We start from the raw sequence: 9,206 nt of genomic DNA, 5'->3' as shown, positions 1-9,206 counted from the left end.
AATCAAACAGTTTTCTTCACATTAAACCCTATAAATAGGTGAGAGTTCGAAATTCTAAAACTCTATTTGGAGATAGGAGGAATACAAGATGTAATTCTTTTTGCTCGGCTTCCTGCCTTTTTGCATTTGTCATTTCTCTGCACCTTTTCAGTCAGCGTTACCGGACTTGTATTTACGAAGCTAATGTATTTATTTTCTCTTTCGGGAAAATCAAACAGAATGAAAGAGAAAGTTATCACGTGTCCCTTTCATCTTTTTGACTTTCGCCGAAGCTTTCGATGACATTTAGGAACCTCTGCGATAGGTCTGATTCCTTCATAGATATTTACAGATAGACCAGTTACACCTTTCGATTGTATGCATATGATTCTAAAATTGTGACTATTTTACAAATTACCTGGTTAAGCTAAGAGAATATGAAAGGGAGAAGATTTCGTAGACTGAATCTTAATGTGTTGATGCACGGCATTCGTTGAGTTGTTGACAATTCAAACAATGTTTACTTTGAATCGTATTGAATTAGGTCTGTGTGTTACAGATAATATCTATGAAAATATCAATCAATTGTGGCTTAAGGGCTTCTCGGACGCTAAAAGTGTCGGTTTGAATATTTTATTGCCCTTATCAGCAACTAATATTGCAAATGGGGTTCGTATTTTGCAATAATCAAAAAAATAATCACGCCACAATTTCCAGAACGGATGAAGTCCACCTAGTAGGAAATGATCATATTCTTTTCAATCTTTAAGACTACTATAGCCTTTCCTTCGATATTTTTACATTAATGGATATTGCGTGGTGTAAAATACCTATTTGTAGGAAAAAATTGAAGCTCTGGTAGTATTAGCATAGAAAATGGGTAGATAGAGTAAGTATATGTTTGGAGGATCTCGTGCTGTTTTGGAATTCTAGGATTCAATTTTTAATAGGATTCTGCCGAAGGGATAAACCTGGAAGTATAATGGCGAGACCTTTTTTTCGTTGGGGAAAGACTCCATTTTTCTGCGAATATCGATTTCGTTCGTATAAATCATGTAAGGAAGTGACTGGGAGCCGACGTATGGACTTGTTTTTTTTATATAACGGATAGCCTAATATTGGCGTGTTGGAAGTTTGATATTTTTTCCGATGAAATTCTCCTCTTGCCGTCGATCGATTAGGCCGACGAGATAAATTAGTATCGTCAAGCGCCTGTCTTTTTCGAGGTCATTACACTCCATGGAGTTGGAAGGCTCCGAAAACTTTTAGCGTTGGAAATTTCTCAAACCTTGCGTGCTTTATTTTTTCCTTTTTTTTGCAAAGTGTTGGAGAGTTCCGGAAGAAGTTCCTTGACTTGAGCCGTCGGTAGCTAAGCTTTGTCAATCCAACCCTTGATGACACACTCAAAGAAAGGAAATATAACTTTCACGTTCATCCCTCAACGAACTTCCCGAGTCACGATTTTTTCCAGCGATATACGAAAGGTTAATGCGCTTAAATTCTATTCCATGCAACTTTTTATTTCACTCCCAACCTTTCAGAATTACTTTTCGAAATGAGTAAGAATTTTAACTGATTGTTTTTTTGTATTATTTGTAGATCTAATTATTTAGTATGCACATTGATTATGCTCATAGCAGTATATGTTGGCAGCAATGTCAATAATCACATGATTGGAAACCCGGGAAACTTTCCGATACGTTGAATTATTGCTTTGCGCCTTCACTTATTTCACCGCATTGGCGAAATCATTGAGAATTAATCTTTATAATATCGTGTAAACCTTCCAATTAATATCTGCATCTACGTACATAATACCCTGCGAGCCACCTCTAGGGAGTGTTTTTCTGTGGGTGATTAATCAACAGCATGCAGGAGGATTCCCACATGTACACCATACACGGTCATAAAATATTACGTATTATATCATAACGTAAAAATACAAATTAAATACAAATAATAATAACAATACACAAAAATAAATTTTAAGTAAAACATGGCTGCAGGAACATAGGTATCCCTTTGCAGTTAATGCTCCGTTTTGGGGTTACCGACTCGTTTTTTATTTAAGAGTGCTTTGGTACATATTACACATAAAATGTTACCATGCTGGAAGTACATATAAAATATGAGATGACTAACTAAGATAATCATTGCATCTCATTGCATTCATCACCATACCTCATTCATCTTAGCAAATTTGAAACATTATTATGAGCAAACAACCACATCTTTACCCTTTTGCAATATCTGTATTCATTATTTTCGTCGGTTATGTATTTTGGTAACTCACAGTAAATTTTCGGTCCCAAGAACAGGAGTCTTTGCTTAAATAATTCTGTTCTTGGTCTGGGTATGTGAACAGTATTACAATGACGGAGATTATGTTTGGGTAAAACATTTTATTGTCACCACCTCTAATATAAAATACCCTAAGGACCTTATAAACAAAATACCTCAAAGGTAAGACGTTTATTTTTTTGAATAGGTCAACGGAATGCGTTAAGTTTGACGCCCTTAGCCATACCCTAATCACCTTATTCTGGGATACCAGGAGTGGTTGCAAATTAGTCATGTATGCTCCACCCTAAGACACAATTCCGTATTGCATTCCCTTTCTTTTCCTCTACCACTACTTTTAAATCCTCCCTAAAGTGCTACCTGAACAATTCACCACTATCTGATCCATTAGGCCCCTTCTTGTGTCCAAACGTTTTGTTTATTTTTTATTTTGTTTTCTTTCTGCTGTTGTTTATTTATTGAGCTCAGCCAATGTAAAAGTATTTGTGCTGATTTTGGTGGTGAAACAAATGAATAAAAATCCAAAGGTCCTGAGTTCAAATCACGGGTAAAGCTTTCGACGTCCCTGAAAATGAAATCCTCAGTCAGGAAAATGAACTGACCCGGTATATTTACTCAATTATCTTCATCGCCCCGGAAAAAAGCGCATTTAAGAGCTATACAGGTAGGAATCTATGGCAACGTAGGACGATCAAAAATTACCGGGCCGTGGATAGGAGCAACCTACACAGGCGAAAAATGCGACTTTCGGTTGAGCAGAAGGGAACTTCATCGCGCCAACATAGAGGCAGAAAAAAATATCGCCCAACGTGGGGCTCGAACCCACGACCCTGAGATTAAGAGTCTCATGCTCTACCGACTGAGCTAGCCGGGCTGATGAAATCTTGGTGATAATATACTTGAATCTAATACGGTTTTTAACAGCCCATTTAAGGGCGTACGCAGGATCATAATTGGGGGGTGGGAGGGCAAGCCATGGGATTTATGAAATTATTTCCTTAAATAAATAATTTTATTTTAGTTACATATCTTATACTAATATATATCATATTTTGTGGGCCTAAAGAAAATTCGTTGAATACTTTCTTTTCAATTCAGTACTGATTTTGCTTAAAGACTTTTGCGGTTTTTGCTTCTAGGGGGGGGGGGGGGGGCTGCATCCCCCTGCCCCTCGCTGGGTACGCCCATGATCCCATTTCCGCTAATGACATTCCCCCCTGCCACTGAGGCCCGCAATAAGAACATGAGATATTCACGCACCTTTGGCTAATGCTGGGGTAGCTCTACTGTCACCTATCCAAACAAATAGTGTCGCGAGTCCCATGTCTTTTACCCATCTACAAAAGTGCTCTATACGTATATGTAGTAGCGGTGACGGTGTCGCGGGTCCAATGTCTTTTACCCACCTACAAAAGTGCTCAACGCGTCATAAGAAGTTTTCACTCCAAAAATTACAAATTACGCTTACTTTTGTGTGATGATTTTTCGTAGTAGAGTGCAACTCGTTACCCATTACAGAATGCGCGTGCAACCCGGCTATTGTTTGGCGGACGGTTTAGACGGTAGGCAAGATTGGGCTATCTAGCGGTGCCTTGATCTCTTACCCGCATTCACTCTTCGGACGGACTATAGTATAGTGATGGGTGAAAATAATCGGTTTTCGATGATAATCGATTATTGTGTTCCGATTGTTTCGATGACGTATTCGATAATGGGGTGTCGATTTAATCGTTGAATCGATTATTTAAGCACGATCTTCACTTGAAAAAAGCGGCGGCTCTAGTTGTTGTTTTAATATATCTCTAGTCGCGTGATAAATACCGGTGGCTAGATTTTTATACATAAAGCAATTATATCGTAGTACATTTGAGTTGCTAGTGATAGGGAAAATTCGTATCGAAAAATCGTATGATATCCTCGCGATTATCCAACATAGAATCGGTATAATCGTATGATTTGTTGCCTGCACATAATCGGTAGAATCAAATGATTCGATACCTACTAAAAAATCATATGATTCGTTGCCTTCACATAATCGGAAGAATCATATGATTCGATGCCTACTAAAAATTCATATGATTCGTTGCCTACACATAATCGCTAGAATCATATGATTCGATGCCTACTAAAAAATTATATGCTTCGTTGCCTTCACACAATCGGTAGAATCATAGGTATGATTCGAGGCCTACTAAAAATCTTATGATTCTACCGATTTTCAAAATAATCGATTATGCCATCCCGATTTTTACACTGAATCGATGCTTGGGAACCGATGATCATTTGATACGATTAATCGATTACGGTGGAATTTTCCCCATCTCTACTTTAGTAAATATTTTGACCCTGGAGTGATAGAATGGTTTGTAGGTTCGTCCGCGGCGGGAGAAGTACAGTATTCTACCGATTAAGGTAGGTTTCCATGGAGTACTAAAGAAGTGATCTGGGAGCCTCCCTTTCCTTCCAGCGCTGCCTTCTTTAATTCACTGTAAGGCCTAATCCCTTTCAATCTATCTAAAAATCCTATTCTTTTCTTTCCCCTCCCTCGTTTCCCTAACATTCTACCCTCTAACACCATTTTCAACATCCCCTCCCTGCTTAGCACTAACTCCATCCATACCTTCTGTCTCCTCTGTATCTCATCTAAAAGCTGCCTCTCCTCACCCACCATGTCCAGCACTTCGTCGTTCCTTTTCCTCTCCGTCCATTTCACCCTCTCCGTTCTTCTCCATACCCACATCTCGAATGCCTCCAATCTTCTCTCGTCTTCTTTCCTCAGTGTCCACGTTTCCGCACCGTAGAGAGCTACACTCCAAATTTTCGCGGCGGGATAAGCATCGTCAATCCGCCGCTAATGAAGCGTGGAGCGCGATCGTGTTGCGCAATGCGTGTGGAAAGACAAGGGGGGAAGCGAATGCGACTTGGGATTCCTCATCTCATCGCGGAGCCGCAGGCTGAATTATTAATCCGGACGATTCCCATATCCAGCTATCTCAACGCATCGGGCTTCGGCTTGCTTCTTGCATGTTGTACGTAGCCTCGGTGGCGCCTGGTTTATGTCCCCGTGAGCCAATCTAGAGGTCACGGGTTCGAATTCAGCTCGGGTAGGTTGCTCCTATCCAGGGCCTGGGTATTCGTGGTTATTCTACGTTGTTATTGCTGATTAGATTCTCCTTGTAGAGGCCTTAAATGCGAGGTCTTCTGGGCGATGAAAATAAATATGCAGGGCTTATTCCTTCTCTTGCTCTACCGCGCAATTCGAGGATTTTATTTAGGGGTGTCGAAAGCTTCTCCCAAGATTTGAACCCAGGACCTTTCGATTTTTATTTCTTTATTCCACCACCAAAAAAAGGCACACAGGATTTTAGATTGGCTGACCTCAATAAATAAATAAATAACAGCATAAATTTTGCTCAGCAATTTATCACGATCATAAACATCCATGTATGTTACTTTCAAATAAGTAAATAGTAAGAGAGGATTATCTGGTCCTTAACTCGCTTGAAATAGAGACGAAATTATTATTATTAGCCGCGACATGCCTCAAAATGGGATAATTACATTTACACACTACCCTGCAAGCTGCCTCAAGACAACCCGTGACTAATAGGCACCGCGAAAGATATAACGTAAGGTATTAATACCCACGTAGTTGAGCTATAACTATCGCTCGACTATGTCATTTTTAGTCACTCCTCTGAATTTATTAATATAGGTACAAATGAATTTATAAATGTAACTTCGTTAATCGGTAAAATAGTCATGTAATCTATTTCAAATTGGCTTATTTATTTTATAAATTTCTATAAAAATAATAAATATAGGAATACTGGAGCTGATTACAGAGCCTCAAAAAAATACTCTCAACCTTCTCCGAGGTGACAATAAGATGGAGGATTCAATATCTACATTGTACCCCGACAGCCGCATCAAAAGGCGTGTAGCGGAGGAGTTACAACACAAGTTGTTAATAAATAATAAAGAAATGCACTTACGAAATTACGACTAGCATTTTACTATAAAGTCCTTTATGGTTCGGGGGAAGAGCGAATTCCCATACCTATCCGTACGGAAAAATAACTTTCTTAATGTATCGCTTCTGTTTGGCCTGAAAATGTAGTGCGGTTCCAATATGATGTTCCCCGTGCCGCTATGACCGATATCTATTCTCAATTTCTCAAGCAATCTACCATAAGGCTGTCACATAGCCTCTGCGTCTCCAGCGACTCCAAAGTTAATTCGTTTAACATCTATGTAGTGCTTTCTTAGCAGTAGCCCGTAGCAGTTTTTTTCTAATCATGCAGCTTTTCTTTGTGTTTTATTTAGTTGTTGGATTAAGTCTTTAAGCTATTGCGTTGAAATTTTCAAAGTGTTTAGTTGACCCTCATTAAAATTTTCCTGAATCTCAATTTTCAAAATTTGACCCCAATATTTTATAAGATATTGCATTCCTTAATTAGAGGTACTGTTAAATTTTGGTCGAGGCCCACTCTCTATAATCAACAAATTTGAATATGATAGCCCAATTCTAAAACGATTGAAACTGCACGAAATAATACGAAATGCAAAGTCGAGTATAGTGAGAGCGTTGCGTCCTTTTAAGTTTTGTTCAATAATATGTCTAGTATCTTATTTTTCTAATGTATCTAAATTGATGTATCTAAAATCATATTATTTTAAAAAGATTGACTTAAATAAATTAAAGGTTAATATGCGCGGAGACGGGTTTGGCGAGTTTGATCCGTTTCTTTTCCTCACGGCTTTCCTTCCTTCTCTTTTCACCACACAGCTCTTCTCTCGTTCCCGTCTCGCTTGAGGGGAACGAGCTCCTTCACTTTCCCTCTGCCTTGCCTCTCGTGAGCGATGGGCCGTGTTTAAAAAGTGTCTCGTGAGCACTGCAGGTGGTGTGATAAGGGTTGAAAACATTTGACTGAACTCAAATTTGAAAATATTGGCCGTAATATGTTGTTCAAGAGTAGACTACTCATATTTGAGGTGCTGGAGAATGTTTACGAAGTTAGGTGGAGTCCTCTCGGAATTTCCACCGCTTTTAAATCACCAGCGTTTACACGGACGACTCATCAGCATCGCGATCAAGGTTATTGAATAATGTTGAGCGGACAAAAAATGTTGAGAAGTAAATTTAAAAATAGTCACGATAATCTTATTACTCCTGATTGGCCAGAATGATCTAGGTAAAATTTCCCGGGGCAAGATCCCCGATTTGGGCCCCCCCAATATTTTTGTAAGTCGGCATCCCTGTTTGAGATACGTGTTGTTAGAACTTAGCCATCGATATAGTATTCAATTTACACTAGATGTAATCGTAATCTTAGCCCCCCCCTTGTCCCTATCCTCGATCCGCCACTGAGTGCGGGCGTTGCAATATGCGACGCGCCGACACGTTTTCATCCGGAGTAAACACTCTCGTCGGTGGGTATGAGTGCATGGGCGTACTTGACTGAGTGCTTGCAATTGAACGAGAGCGACTCTCCCCTCCTCCGCTGTCCTTGATCAGTAAAAGCCTCTCTCTCTCTCTCTCTCTCTCTCTTGCGTAATGCGTGAGGTGCCGTAATAGGCGTCCGGGTTGTTGTTGGAGCGGAGGGCCCCCTGCTATGCCTGCCAAGCATTCCTCTCTCAGCCATTTCTCGTCGCGGCCATTTCACTCCTCCCAAGGGCAAACACGGTCAGCGCAGCGGAAACGCAAGGAGGGAAAGTAAGCGAACTCGTTTCCCTCGAATGAGTTGTGTGGTTTCACGAGACATTCAGTATTATCTAAGTATTCTATGTGTTAAGTTAGGTTTTACTCAGTGGCGTATCTAGGAATATACTTTGGGGGGATGGGATGGCCTGGGTTGGTGACCCCCCAGGCTACCGGGGATCCGGGAAAATTTTTGACAAATGACATGCCTGGAAATACATTTTACATCGCATGAATAGAAGGATCAACAACTTTGCTATTTCCACATGGTAATTTATTGAGACCGACCATGGTTTCGTTACAGAGTAGCATTATCAAGGTCTCTGCAACGAAACCATGGTCGGTCTCAATAAATTACCATGTGGAAATAGCAAAGTTGTTGATCCCTGCGATTATGGATTTCCAACAAGTTACGCCCGCTACCATTAATTACATTTTACATCATTTTGACACTAAAAATCAAACTTTAAGCAGATGCAGTTGTTAAATTTCAAAACTAGGCAATAGTTTTAAATATTTTTTTTATTTCTTTGAGGCTTTGGGGGGGATCTATTCCCCTCCATAGTTACGTCACCGGTTTTACCGAAGAATGGGTGGCGAAATTCACATGAATATCCATCATCATCATAATCACTGGTCAACAGTCGGTTCAATTTCCCTATCAGCTAATATTTTTACGCTTAGATATTTATTTATTTCACATACTTCTTTACCTGTTCTATATATTTTGTTCGAGGTCTTCCTTTTCCGTCTTTGCATCCACTTGTCCCTCGGCGATTGTGTTCATCAGGCCATCATATCTCAAAATATGGCCTATAAGGTTGTTCCGTCTTTTCATTAAGGTTTTCATGAGGCCATGAGAGAATACTCCTCTGAACCGGGAATTGAACCACGGGCCTTTAGTTTTCTTGATTACGAAGCCATATCGTTCCGGCGAAGAGGTAATAATAGTGGCTCTGTGGCAGTTTCTTTTCGGTCTTAAAATTTTAAGGTTAAGAAAAGAGTAGAGGCATCAGACTGATTCTGGTACCTTACGCTTTGCCTTTGTCTTCCATCAAGTTCCATGAGCCTCGGTACAAGTACAGTGGCGCCGACTCAATGGGGCCTTAGGGGGCCCGAACCCCCTTGAAAATTCATTATGGGTGTGAGGAAAAAATGTATCAGGCTTGTCGATTTTCCCCAGAGTGTCCAGATATCGAGTTTCGAGTTATCAGGGTTCTAATGT

The 9,206-nt window shown here is 40.0% G+C and overlaps 1 non-coding gene across 1 annotated transcript; it reads right to left on the bottom strand.

The window, feature by feature from the left end:
• Positions 1-3,081: 3,081 nt before the first annotated feature.
• Trnak-cuu lies at positions 3,082-3,154 on the bottom strand. Its single transcript has one exon. It is a non-coding gene; the product is annotated as a tRNA-Lys (tRNA).
• Between the last annotated feature and the right edge of the window lie 6,052 nt (positions 3,155-9,206).

This window comes from Ischnura elegans, chromosome 10, assembly GCF_921293095.1.
Source record: "Ischnura elegans chromosome 10, ioIscEleg1.1, whole genome shotgun sequence".
Taxonomy (NCBI): domain Eukaryota; kingdom Metazoa; phylum Arthropoda; class Insecta; order Odonata; family Coenagrionidae; genus Ischnura; species Ischnura elegans.
The sequence above is the reverse complement of the archived record's forward strand: the minus strand, read 5'-3'. Positions and strand labels throughout refer to the sequence as shown.